Source organism: Vicugna pacos, chromosome 17 (assembly GCF_048564905.1).
Source record: "Vicugna pacos chromosome 17, VicPac4, whole genome shotgun sequence".
NCBI lineage: Eukaryota > Metazoa > Chordata > Mammalia > Artiodactyla > Camelidae > Vicugna > Vicugna pacos.
The window spans coordinates 7,743,965-7,758,383 of record NC_133003.1 but is presented as its reverse complement, the minus strand read 5'-3'; the positions used below and the strand labels follow the sequence as shown (position 1 = coordinate 7,758,383).

The window sequence follows — 14,419 nt, the reverse complement described above, 5'->3', positions numbered from 1 at the left end:
ATTGATTTCTCTGTGATAGATTTTAATTTTTTGTGAGTCTTTTTAATTTTGGGGGGGAGGGGAGGTAGATTTTAATTCCTTACACATTAAAAAGCTATTTTGCCTGTTTCATCTCTGTGCCTAAAACAATGACACAATGGTAGGTACTGAGGGAATATTTGTTAAGTATTGAATAAATTAATGAACTCATATCTCAAATAGTAAATGTGTAACTATCAAGCTTCAGAGAAGGGTTGCTCTTACTTCATTTAATAAGAAGTCCAGTTGAGACTTCTTATTGGACATATGTTTCCAAAAGAAAGTCACTGCATTTGCTAACTATGCATACAATTGTGACACTCATGTTTATTTTTTAAAAAATGAAAGCTGTCAGAAGCTAAGTCCTCCTGACTGCAAAGCATTTCAAGTCAAAAAGTTATTATGAAGCAGACTGTATGCCCAGGACAAGGCTGGCAGCAAGAGGCAGTAGCATACATCTCTTGTGTAAATGGAACGTAAAATGCCATAGTGGTTTGATATCTACTAATCTGTCCATCTCAAAAGCACAGGAACGAGATCTCCTTTCACAGTTAGGAACTTGATAATGTCTCTTTTCTCCCTGAATTCATATTTTTATCTCACTTCCCTCACCTAAGCTTATCCATAAGCTTAAACATATTTTAGTGCTTGAAAATATTTCGAATTGGTCATCATATCACATTTCCCTACATAAAGAACTGTATTTAAAAATTCCAAGAACATAAACTTTAAAAATTGTCAGCAATATTGTATTATCATTAAACACAACTGATCAAATGAGAAACTTATTACGTGTTATGATCATTATAAAATATCACAAGTCAGCTTTTACTGGAAATGCATCTCTTAAAGAAATGCATACCCCCTCCCCATTTAGGTCATGTATCCAGGATGAATATTGTTTGTTGCTACAAAGAAATAGGCTGCATGCTAATTCTATTCTTATATTTCGTATTCTTCCATTCCAATTATTGGGAGCAGGAGTATTTCTGGTTATACCAATAATTATTCTTTTGAACTACTAAGCTGTGTACCAAAAATCACATAGGGGTATGTCATAAAATTATTTTTAATGATCAGCTGACAACTCAATTGAGTCCTTCTGCAATATTCTCAAAAGCCACTGGAAATTACCATTCTTGCAAAACAATCAGCTACCCAGTCATTACAATCGTTTACTTTCTAAACAAGACTTAGATATGAAAGGTATTGCCTTGTTTGCAGAGTGAGAGGAGGACAATTACCAAAGAGGAAAGGGGCAAGGTGCCTGGATCAGGCACACCCCGAGGCACATCAATTTTAGGGCAGAAACATGCAAGTTGGCAACCTGAAAATTAATACCCATAAACTATCATTCACATAACTGCCTAAAAAGTCTTCATGTACTGTCTAAGATTAAGGGTTAGGGATATGTGATGATGCCTAGTTTGAAGACTGCTGCTTCAGGCACACATAGATTCAGATAGACACAGTGTAATAGAAGTCATGAACTTTGATAACGCAGTTCACAACCTTCTGTGTGTGTATGTGTACTTTGCAGGTATGTGTGTGTGCGAGATGAGGTGTGGGACAAAAGAAAGAAAAAAGACTATGTATGCCCAGATAATAGATTTTTTCATTTTTGGTAGTATTTTTGAATCTGCTTTTTATCTCTGCCACTGAAACCATCTCCTTACCCTAAAGCTCTTAACTTGGACACATGCTAGGTAGGGGAGAAGAGGAAGAGTGCTTTTAAGACAATACTGATGAAATTGAAGCTGATATTAACATGAAATGAAACACTGCCATTTCAACTTAAAGGTTCTGCCATCTTAATTCTGTTCTGCTGATACTGAAAAGCCACATCTACAGAGACACAGAAAAAAAGATCCCTCCGGTGGTGTGAGCTAAATAAAATTAAATTAATACAAAATTTAAATCACTAATCAAATGTTTGCTTTAAAAATTTTCCTCTAAAGGTGATTTCTCTCTCCTCTAACAGTATATATTCGCCACAGCTTAGAAATGCTTAGCTCTCATTTGAAAAAAAAACAAAGAACACTTTTTTCATTGTTTTAATGCACTGCTTAATTAAACAAAAATAAGATTTGAAGCAGCTGTAAAAATGCGTGATTGCCTAAAAACAAGAGAAACAGGCTGAGCCACAGGAATTGTGCCAGGGCCCATATTCTTTGTTCAGACGCGGCTTTGAAATCCAACCTAAGCCAGTGAAAAAGGGAACTTTGCTGAAGCCAGTTCCATACCCTTCAGGAGCAGCTCTTGACAGAAAACATTAGGGCCCTGGTGCAAGGATGGGAGGAGATGGAAAAAGGTCCCGGGGGGAGAAACTCTTGTGATGTGTATTTTTTTGTTCACAACGTGTAAACAGGACACTTTACACTTAAAAAAATGCCTTATGCCCAGTGTTGAACTCATTCCAAAAATGGCCATTTTATAACAAGTATATATTTCAAAGCCTTGAATTGTTTTGAACATGTCAGACAACATTTACAGTTACAGAAAATGTAATAATGGTTAAAAAATATTGTCCCAAACCTGCTGGTACAGATTTTTTCTGGATGACTGTAATTCACAACTCTCTCCTGGGATGAAATGAACATTCCTGAAAAAAATGCCTAAGCAACCTTCCAGTAAACTTCAATGGAATTAAGACTTGCTCTGGGAAACCATTCACTCACCTAAGCAGTTGACTATTAGTGAAGAATCTAATGACCCTCAATTCTTTTTTCTGTTATCTAAGTTTAATGATGATTATCTGACCATTTTTTTTCCCCTACCAAACGTCCCTACCAAGGCTGTATCTTGACTTATGGGAGGTCTTTTTCTTTGCAGCAAAACCTGTAATAAAACTTCAATATATGCTTATAACTAAAGTGTGGCATTTTTAATAATTCATTAAAATTAACTAAAGCGGATGCACAAGTGAGATAGAAAGTGACCATTTCCAGCTTAATTTAAAGAATATCTGGATTATATTTGGTCATAACCTAGCAGGGGCACTACTTACAAAAGAATCAAGGTGTTTCACTTGACTAAATTGATACGTTTATGCATTCTGAACAAGCAAATAGTATTCTTAATAAAACCCACTTTTTTCATAATCATAATAGGGAGGTATGCATTTTAATACAAAAATAAGACGCTTCAAATAAGCTAAAATACTGAGCTAAGTCATCTTCTCCTTACTCAAAGATAAACATGAATTTCCTTTCTTTTTCAACAAGTCTCAAATTATTCTGAATTGTGAATAAAGTTTCAACAGAAAACATTTCTATTAGAAATGTTAGAAAACAGATGACCATTTTATTTTTGATGGTTCTGGGTGCCTCAACCGATTTTGGTTAACATTCTTCAAAAACTCTACCAGCAAAAACATACCTTTTGGCAGTTTGCTTTTATTTTGTAAAGCGCATTAGTCAGGAAATAAAAAAAAGGGCTGATTCTTGTCCAAAATACTAAAAACACTGCACTGATGTCCCAGCCTGATAAACTGAAGTGAATGGATCTTTCTAAAAGATTAATACAGACTTTTAAATATTTTTAAAATGTCATGTTTAGGTTACGTTGTCACCTTGGTTCATAATAGCTGCGACTTTTCACTTAAATCTGAAGCAAAAAGAGAGGCTTAACAACAATAAAAACATATTTTAAAGTAAACCCTGGAGCTGAATCCATCCTTTGATGAACTGACTGATGAATTAAAACGCGATTCAGAAACATCTTCCAACAGAACACCGACTCAAACGATACGTAAACCCTCAGTTGACAAAATACTACGTAAGGGAGGCGAGGGGCGTTGCTGTTGCTCATCGGCAGTTACCAAGGATAAAATTCGCTATGAGGACCGTTTTCTCTTTTATTCGTGTAACCAGAAACAGGCTACAGCTTGAGGGGCTTCATCTGGCTGCGATCGCCGAAGACGGCGAGGAATTCAACTACTCGCGACCCCACAGCCCAGGACCTGTCCCTTTTCCAGAAATAACCGAGGCGGCGCGGCCGGGTACAACCCCTAATTCCGAAGCTCCGCCCTGGAGTCGACAGAGTCCACATTTTTTAAGGAGCAGAGCTCTGGATAACCAGGAGACCTGGAGCAGCGCCCCCAAAAGAGCGGCGGCGGTTAACGGCTCCCCCGCAGGCACGCATCGTCACAGGTTCCCGCGTTTGTGGCCACCGCGAGGCGAGCGCCGGAAACCCGCAAGAGCGCTACCAAGCGGAGCCAACTCGCGCCGCACCGCTCCACACCGCTCGGGAACCCCCAGCGGAGACAGAGGAAAGAGGACAGCGATGAAGGAGACCGTCGGCCCAACGGCCGCCACGGGGGCTAACGTCTTACCCAAGTCGGCTCCGCCTCCACCTCCGCCTCCCGCGTCACTGAGGCCCCGCCGGCCCGCCGCGGAGGCTCACGGGACGCGTAGTACGAAACGGCCCCGGCCTCCTGCCGCGGAGGCTCACGGGACACGTAGTACGCAGCAGCCCCGGCCTCCTGCCGCGGAGGCTGACGGGAGGCGTAGTACGCCGCGTCCCCTTTCTCCCTCCACCCCCAGCACGGGCTTCGCGAACGCTCTCCCGGCTCCCTTGGGCCTGACTTCCGGTTTGCTGGCGCAGCGCAGGCGTCCAGCCGCGGACAACGGGAGTCCTTTTTCCAGCCGTGCGCCGATCGCCCTCCCGCCCAGCCCCCTCGCCGGCGCGCCCCCTGACGGGGCCGGTCCCCCCTGACCGGGCGGGCGCCGGCGGGCCGGGGTCCCGCGCGCCTGTTGCCGGGTGACGGGCCTTCTCCGGCGGCGGCTCGGCCCTCGGCCCGCGCCTCCTTCCAGAACCTCCGAGGCCCCAGTCGACCGCCGCCGAAGCGAGAGAAATGGGAGTCCCTCCGCGGCGCCCCCGGAGCGGCTGTCTTCGCTGGGGAAGCGGCAGTGTCTTCGAGGAAACCGGAAACCCATGGTGACCCCTTGGCGACCCGGTTTGTTTTCCGTCCGTTTCCACACATTGGAGAATCGAAACTCGGCGGCCCTGGGGGCGGCCTCACGGAGCCCGTCGTCGGGGTGAGTGACTGGCTTTGGCCGGGTGGGGCGCGGGCAGTGGCGGGACCACCCTCCGCTGCGGTGGCTGGTGCGGAGAGACGCGTCACTGGACCGGCGGCGTCCCGCCCCGGCATTCCTTACCCCGTCCCCTCGGGCTCGAGCCGCTCCAGGCCCCGCTCGGTCCTCACTTCCCCCGAGTGCTCTGCTTCCCTGGGCACCTTCAGGTCTGTTTCATTTAGTGTGACTGCGTTTCGGTCGGAGACGAAAGAGGAGCGCGTGGCTAGGACACTAGTGCCGGGGCAATGTACAGCAGCCCTCTGTGCGTAATCGAGGGCTGACAGTACGAATTCGTCCGTTTTCCAGTTTAACCTTGGGTTCAGTATGGTTTTCGATCATGCCGGGTAGGCTGAGACCCTCGTCCCTGCAAACTAGAAACTCAGACACCCGGAAATGAGAGGAAACACTCAAAAAGCTGTAATACAGATGAAAGCAAAAGTGCTCCAGGCTGTGCTGGAGATACACTGAGACGATCAGAGGCAGCGACTTACTAGTAGTGACATTGACCCATGCCTCCTCAACATAGAAGACGCTTGCTTTTTTACTTCTGGAATTTTAAATTGAATTGAACAAGATCTCAAGGAGTAATTTAAATTCCAGTTCCCAAAACTTGTCACGTGTAATTTATCTACCTGTTGTGATCACTCCTGACATCGTCTGTAAGTTAGAAATGGTCGTCCCTCACAAGGTGGTTAAATTTTAATTCGAGAACGGTTGTAAACAAACGTAAGGGTTTAATATTAAGGAAACATTGTAGCGAAACGGGAAATGCAGTGGATTAAGTCAACATTAACCCAGAATCAGAGGGCTGAATTTTCCACTTACTCACTTGGCTCTGAGGAAGAGATCAAATTTCTTCCTCATCTTTCTTTTCTCTAAAATGGGAATAATACTTCCTCTCCAAGGCACCAAAGCATAGTTTCCAAGAGTTTGGTTGGTCTAGAGCCAACTAGCCATTTTTTTCATTACTGGCTTCATCTGTGATAGATGGAAATTCTTGCCCACCTGGTAGGTCTTACGTAGATTTAATGAATTGTTATGAAAAACAAATGAGATAATTCCCTTAAAAGACAAAGCGCACTGCCTGCCACACCAACACAGCACATTGTCATCGTTATTAAATAAACTATGATAAAGTACTTCATAATCAGTGTAACTTTTTTCTCTTTCTTTTGGCACATATATTCTGGTTTAAAGTACAGTTGTCTTCTCACTATCAGAGAAGAATTAATAATAGGACTAGTAACATTTAGTGTGTAAAGATGCCCAGTTGCATTGAGATGTATCACTTCTTGAAAGGAATGAAAAGAGTGAGACTACTCTTCATACCTGTGCTAACCCAGAAAGAGTCCTGATTCCTTGGCTGTACAAACTGACTTCTGGAATAAGGCAGTTAGGTAACTCAGTGAGGGTTATAAAAATGAAAAGGGGTTTTCCGTACTGTGTATCTGATGCTAAGTCCATTTGGGGGCATTCACTGAGTTATAGGCCATTCGAATGCTGAGGTGCACAGATACACTGTGTCTTGAAGAAAGGCTCTTGATCCCTTCCATGTAAACTGTATGTGTACTGTATCTTTTACTCAGTTTCTGGCAAATCTGTGAATTCCTTTCTGTTTAAGGTGCCATTGCATGTTCACATTAAAACTTTGCTTTCACAATATAGGAAGGTGGCATCTCACAGATGTATTTCAACTCTGGCATCTTACTGGTGGGAAAATTTGGATTTGGAGTGGTAAACTAATCAATGGTCAAGGTGGCAGATCTTAACTAGAGTCTGGGTTTCTGAATCTCAGGCCAGTGTTCTTTCTGCCACTGAGTTCTGCCTTATCCAGATTCTTATTGAGAAAATGAGAATCCATTTTGTGTTGCCTCTCAGAATGTAGTATTAAGGGCACAAATTTGGAAGAAGGCATACCTGGGTTCACATCCCACCTTTGCTGCTGATTGTGTAGTGCTAGGCAAGGTATTGAATTTTTCTAGGGCTTTGTTTATCAATTAGGATAATGGTACCTACCCAAGAAGTAGGAAAATGCATGCTGTCCAGAAGAAATATTCCTCTACCCTAACTTTATTCCAGCCAACCTGAGGAGGATTACAATCTGGAGATGGTCTTTCAGAAAGTTCTGAGGGCTCTTCTGCCCCTTAGAGATCAAAGCATGGTTATATAAATTCTTGAGACAAAGAATTATACATCAGATGACATATTACTGACAGCTTACACAATCCAGATCTAAGTGTACAAAGTGAATAGTGGGTCATGGGTCAGTGTGGCCCCTTACAAGATCAAGAAGGAAAGTTGTCTCCTAAGGATCAAATACTTGGTCCCCCGTTTCCATGGTGGCTGCTTACCTGCCCTGGGTCCATCAGGTCCCTTGGTATCAGGTTTTAATAGCCTGATTCCTTCCTTTTAGGGAGTTATGAGAGTAGATGTCTGGCAAGCACTAATGGTCAATTCCAAGTTGTCTGGAATTGATTATCTTTTGCATGTGCATTGTGCATGCTCATTAATTTATGGAGAACTATGTATGCAGTCAGAATTGGCAATAGGAGTAATAATGTCATTGGTAAAGGTTTAAGCCAGGATCCTCCTAAACCAAACCATTTTCCTAGTATTTTTCCTAAACTGGGAAGAGGATCATTCAAAGTGGAAATTTGACTCTTCATTTGTGTTATGAAGTAACAGATATCTCAGCCAAACGGTCATACCGTTGGAAAACTGATAGAAACCCAGGATACTAGCATTAAAGGCAGATGGGCAGGGGCTATTTCGAAGGCTACCCAGAGGTGACCTTGAGCCGAAGGGAAACCAATTGCACTATTTCTAAACAACCTGGGGAGAGCCAAGGCCATAAACTTGTTCCATAAGTCCATTGGGTCCCCTTAGGAGATACATAATATTTAACATCTAGTGAAAAGGAGTATTTATAGCCAGGTTCAGAACAGGTGTCATTAATTGTCCAGGTGAGAATCTCACTTAGTGATACGGGTGGTAGCTTGCACAGTGCTAGAGTTTCTTCAAAAAATAAGGACCATCCAGTTAGCACTCTGGAGAGGAGAAATCCAGCAAGGAAACCTAGGAGTACTGGACATAGGTAATTGCCACAAACCCAGCAACTGGATTGAATTTTTGAAACTTGCAAATGATTGAGCCCAGGGAAGATAGACATTTGGTTCATAAGCAAAAGTGTGAGCAGTTGTCAAAGTAATATTATACAGGCCTGGACCAGCATCTTGGGTCAGCTATCTACTTCAGATGTTGTTGTCTTCTCGTCCTAGTCTGGTAGTGCTAGTTAGTCAAGGTCAGGTGTCAGCAACAGGGGTTATAGTTCGTCCAGGAGAGGGCCTGATAGGGTCCTGTCCCGCATGGCTGTAGAGTCTTTTATCTCATGTCTTTTCCAGTACACATAATCTCCTGGTTGCCAGTCATGGCAAATCTGATCTTCATCCAAAGAGAGGTTGCTGTGATAAGCTTCAGAAACAAACTTAAGAGGGTCATTTTAACAATCCAATTAAACATTACAATAATATAACATAACAAGGAGACATCTGAGAAGTGAGTCTTAGGCAGTAAATACAAAAACCTTAATTAAAACTAGAATTTAATGTCCACCGAAACATAAACTTTTAATCTCTATAATTACCCTCATTTCTACGAAATACAGCCAAATTAAAACTAATCTGTTTGCAAAATAAGTCTGCCTAATTGACCACTTAGACTCTTAAACTGGCTCTGTTGGAACTTGTCATAAGTAATCTTGGATTGAACCTCTCAAGGCCAGGAAAATACACCAGGGGCTTGCCACATGTTCTGCCTGCAGTATCTGTAGATTGGAGTGAATTCCTCTCTTTTTGAGGTCTCCAAAACACCTTGAGATTCCTGCACCTGGTAGGGGTCCTTCCTTGTTTACTGGATAAAGCTGCTGGAACCTAAGAGTTACCAATTTCTGCAGCGATCAGGTAGAGAGAAAAGGTAGATGAGTGTTTCGATTCTCCTTACAAAGGTATAATTTACCAAATTGCTGTAAGTCATAGTTAGCTGGAGGGGAAAGTTTTTTTGGGTTTTTTTTTTTTTGTATCTGGAAAACACATTAAAAACCAGTAATATTTTAACCAAAAACTAAAAATAGTATGACCATATTCATCAGTTCACTCAGTCCTGTGTGATTAATCCTTGATTTTAATCTTCTGTTAAGTTTTGTGAGACCATCAGGTTTTTCATTAGAATTCCTACATTTCTTACCAGCAGTATGATTTGAAAGTTGTCAGAAACCTATACTTGTCAAAAAGTCCTTCCTGTGACTCTTTTGGAAGACAGAGCATTTTTGCAAAAGTGTCAGAATAAAAAGATAACTTTGTAAGAACTTACACAGTCTGTTATCAAAAATAGTATTCTGAGAAAACCTTGTTCTCTGAACAGAGAAGCAGACCACACTCCAGTCCTGCATCAGCTTATTTTTAATAACAAAATTCATTCACTTATTTAAATTCAGTCTAACCTTACCAAATCCTAACCATACACAAAACTCTTCTCGATTTCCTTTTCAGCAAACCTTCTATGACATCGTTTTTGCCTTCAGATCTGTTCTGTGCTTTCTCTTTCATGTCGTTAGGACAAAATGACTTTCCTCACTTCCCTTAACTAAATGCGTTTCCACTCCTCATACCTTTTTCCTTGGACACAAAATGTTTTTCTTATCAATGTTTAGCAGTTTTAATTGCATATTTTACTTAGAATTCTCAACTCTTGAAAACCTTAGAAGTAAGCAATTTTGGACTGTCTTTTCCGTTAGCATTCCTTAGATCAGCAGACTTATAAATACTACTTTTAATTCTAAAAACAGGTGCTTCCTTATAGAAAATGTCTCAGTGTGGTGCCAGACGTATTTATTAATGGTCCTAAATATCTTTAGTTTCTCTGTAAAAGGAAGCCTGTATTCAGTAATTAATATTCCAGTATCTTATTTAGAAATGATCTGAATAGTCCGTGAATTCCCATCATTTAACTTAACAGTTTCAAGTTCCCAAAATCCTGAAGAACTATTTTTATGTAGACATTCCTAAAAACATAATTTATTCCTAAAGAGTTTATCCCAAAACTCATTTACATTTAATTTCATCATATCAAGTTATTTTTCTTGCTGACAAATTATTAACAGGAATAATGTAAGATCTTACTTTATTTGTAGTAAATCTAGATACAACGAAGGTATTATACTTAATGACGATGACTCTAAACAGCTGCCTGTTAACTAAACCAACAAACTTAAACTTGTTTTCATTCATTAAAATTATGATTTCAGATCACGTGATTCTGAAATTCATTTGAGTTTTCTGAGTATGAGTGCTTCATTTGCGTTAAGCCAATTAAATAGAGCTGTTTTACAAATTAATTTTGGCAAATCACACATTTACAACACACACAGACACAAAGACACCCCATAGTTTTCATTCCAAACTTTCAACCATGAACAGGCACAGTAAATGTAAAGTTCTGAAAGAAATTGGATTCAAATTGGGTGTGGGGCAGATGGTTGAGTCAGACCAGTGGCCTCCCATCTTGGTAACCCATTTACAGAAACTCTTGAGGATCCTCCCTGGGGAAGATCCTGACTATAATTCCTTGCCTGTAGCTCTCAGTTGGCCTTTGACCTGAAGAGGCTCACCTGCAGCGTCAGGTAGTTCCATAGCTCAAGGTAGTGTTTATTTAACAGTGTCTTCAGAGTGGGAAGGCAGTTCAGGTAGAGGGTTACTTAAAGGCGGGTCGAAGGTAGGAATAGTAATGTCAGCCTTAAAGGGGTTTTTTGTCGGTTAATTTCACAAACCTTTTATAGCATTAATCTTTCAGTAGCCTTCTACAGATCTTTCAGTCAGGCTGTTTTGGAACTCTGAAGTCTTTGGGGGCTTCTGCATACCAATCAAAATAGGTAAAATAGTTTAAGATGAGAGCTCTCTAAAATTTTAACAATTTACAAGTCTTCCCAAGTCAAAGGAGCCAAGGAGCTAGCCCTACAAATATTTTCTCCTGCTAATCTAATTTTAAAAAAGAGGAAAAATTCTTACCACTCTTGTTTCCAGTAGATCCTGCAGGCAGGGACCCAGGAGACTGACTGACGTGGTAAGAACTTTCCTTCTGCCAGCTTTCCCTAACTGTGCATGCAGAAATCAGCTTTGGAATGCTAAAAAGAGGGCCCCATCTTGGCTGTTTTGGGGCAGGATTTCCTTTAATTCCCAATTAAATAAGCACTTGGAAGCGTACGTAAACCCAGCTGGTATCCCCATAGGTGGCTGGCTGTCCAGGAGCGGTTTGGCCTTTCAGATGCAGTTTCCCATCATCAGTCTGGTAGTCTAATTCAGATGTGAGATATTCACTGAACAGCTTCCTGAGGACAGTGTGGTAGATGGGAACATGTGCTCTTCTGAGTCTGGCTCTCCAAAGAGTTACCCTTGGGCCTGTCCCACTTGTTTACGTGTCTCGGTTTCTCCCTCCCACAGCAAAACCACTGAATGTTCAGAATACAAGGTGATCAGTCTATATATTGAGCGTCCTTGGAAGAGCAGCATTTACTTAATGGTTGTAGTGGGATTCCCTGTTGGAGCGCCGCATGTCCTACATGTTCCATGTGGCTGTCACGAGGATGGATCCTCAGATATTCCACTAGGTTCTCAGTCAGCTGAGAACACCTTGTGGCTGGAAGGAACAGATATCCCTGGCTTTTCAGAGCTGAATTAATTCAGCCTCTCATTTTACTAGCACAAGTTTTGTTCAGACCATATATCAATTTGGTTTTTTAATTTAAATCTTAGCAGAAACCCAGCCACCTATGTTTGCCTGGGCCTCCTGCCCAGATCCCCTTAGGCCCTCTGCCTAGGAAATGCCCCGGTAATTCTTAAGACTCCAAGTCTTAAGTAAAAATAGCTTGTGTACAATTTTTAGGATTATTCTTAAAAGTAATGAGATGCAGATAGCAGGAGAATTCACCAGAACACCTGAGCCATGCTGGTACCGAGTGCTGGTCCAGGGTAGACCCCGGGTGTCCTCTGGTGGGTGTCTCTGTTAGCCTGCCAGCCAGGACATGTCAACAAAAAGGTTAATCAATAGTCTGTCTGAGAAAGAAATGGAAAATTTTTATTTTAGCCAACGTGAAGATTGTATCAAGAGACAGTCTGTCAAAAAGCTCTGAGGACTACCCATCAGAGGTCAAAGCACAGTTACTTAAGTTTTTGAGAGAAAGGATCATACTTTAAATGACATATTAGTGATGGTGTACACAATCCAGAATTATAAGAGACATTTTTTTGGAGTGGTAAATCTGCCTCCCTGCTGTGAGGACATGCTAGTACCTGGCATTTGGTTAGTGAACAATAAATAGTAAATGTTAAGATGATTAAATATGACAGGACAATCATATTTTTTCCTAGAAGAAAGACTAATCTGGTGTAGAAGATGATTCTGTGTTTTCTAGTATCTCACCCCCCAGTGTATATAGAATATCTCAACAAGGGTCCCCTCATTGTTGATTGCAGTAAAGACTGAAATTTAAGATCTTGAGAAATAATTCTGATGAGTAATGTTTGACTGTTTTTTCTTCTCCTTATGTCTCTCCCACAGCCTCAGGAAATACCATACACTTTTCTGCCTCATCTGGCTCATTGTGCCCATCTTTCTCCATTGATATTGCAATACTGTGATTCATAAGAAATAAATATGTGGTCATTCAGATGACTAAAATATATTTCTCATATATATTTTGTCTTAATCCATGGTTCCTTGGCTCACAGCTCCCCAAACCCTTGGAATTTCCTGAGACCATGGGAGCATCTTTTGTCATAATATTTGGCCTCTTGTTCTCAGTTCCTAAAATCTTTTCAGAGCCATAAAGGTGAAAAGGTTGTTACTTATAACAAGAGTCTTTCCACCTTGACTGGGTTTATGTTGGTGAGGTGACTTTTGGAAAGCACCTGTGGATGGGGCCAGTTGCCAGGGAAGCAAGCAGGTGATGAGAGGATTGGAACTTTCAGTCCCACTGACCTGGGCAGCGCAGGGCCACGACAGGGACAGGGCCGGGAGGCTGAATCAATTCCAAGTGATTTAATCAATCATGCCTATGTAATGAGGCCTCCATAGAAACCCAAAGAGGAGAGGGTTCAGAGAGTTTCCAGGTTGGTGAGCCAAGACTTTTCCATATGCCACTGCGCTGGCTTCAAACTCCGGGAGGGCAGAGGCTCTTCTGTTCAGCACCTAGCCCTGTGTATCTCTGTATCTGACTATTGATTCATACCTTTTAATGTTCTTTGTAATCAACAGTAGTCAAGTGAGTAAGAAGTGGGTTTCCTTAGTTCTCTGAGCTGCTCCATTCTGTACATAGTAGTTTGTATCTGCCAATCCCAAACTCTCAAACTATCATTCCCTCCCCCTTTCTCCCCTAGTAACCATAAGTTTTTTTTCTGTCTGAGTCTCTTTCTGAATAACCAGTATTTTTGAGCACCTTCCACAGTGATGAGTTGGGGACACAGTGGTGAGCAAAGCAGATGTAACCTCTCGTGTCACAGAGCTCACATTCTATCAACTTCAGCCTGGGCAGATTACTGCACTTTTCCAGTCCCTTCCTATAAAACGTGGATGATAATCTACCTCATAGAATTGTTAGGATGAATTTAAATGAGATAATGTTTAAAGAATATAGTACATGGTACTGGGACATAGTGGGCACTCATATGTTAATTCCTTTGTCTTCTGTTGTGAACATAATCAATTTCTAGTGTAGAAAGAACATAGTGGAGTATGCAAAAAAATTCTGTAATATGTTGTAAAGAATTATACTCAGAAAATTTATAATTTGGTGAGCTGTAAAACTTGTTACTTACATCTAAGAGTGGAAACATTGAGGAAGAAATATATGGGTATAAAATATTGAAAATTTTTTACCCTCTTAGTGAAAATGGTGTTTTACAATTTTTTGTAAAGCTTACTAATAATAGCTTAGATGACGGTTTTAAATGCTTTATAGATATCCACTTATTTAATATTCTTAAGAATTCTATGAAGTAGCTGTTGTTTCTTATACATTATAAAAAGGAACCTGAAGCAGAGGTCAGGCAACTTGCCCAAAGTCACATAGACACTAGAGCTCGGATTCAAATCCTGGCAGCCTGGTCCTGGAGTCCATGTTCTTAACCACTATGCAATACTGCCTATAAAAAAGATTTCTCCAGAAAGTGGGCACAGAGGGAACATACCTCATCATAATAAAGGCCATAGATGACAAGCCCATGGCTAACAGCATACGCTGTGATGAAAATCACAAGGCATTTCCTCTAATATCA

At 41.4% G+C, this 14,419-nt stretch overlaps 2 protein-coding genes across 7 annotated transcripts in view; one reads left to right on the top strand and one right to left on the bottom strand.

The window, feature by feature from the left end:
• The window catches only part of ZCWPW2 (zinc finger CW-type and PWWP domain containing 2), a 114,329-nt gene extending 109,839 nt beyond the window's left edge, over positions 1-4,490 (bottom strand). Inside the window, exon 1 of one of the 5 annotated variants that reach the window (XM_072940898.1) lies at positions 4,352-4,490. The gene's annotated coding sequence lies outside the window, so the exon portion shown is untranslated. The remainder of the gene's footprint in view (positions 1-4,351) is intronic. The other 4 variants (XM_072940896.1, XM_072940900.1, XM_031672673.2 and 1 more) reach the window with 4 other exon arrangements.
• Positions 4,491-4,547: 57 nt separating this feature from the next.
• AZI2 (5-azacytidine induced 2) overlaps positions 4,548-14,419 on the top strand; it is a 29,451-nt gene continuing 19,579 nt past the window's right edge. For both annotated transcript variants that reach the window (XM_006200749.4, XM_072940895.1), the window contains exon 1: positions 4,548-5,057. The gene's annotated coding sequence lies outside the window, so the exon portion shown is untranslated. The remainder of the gene's footprint in view (positions 5,058-14,419) is intronic.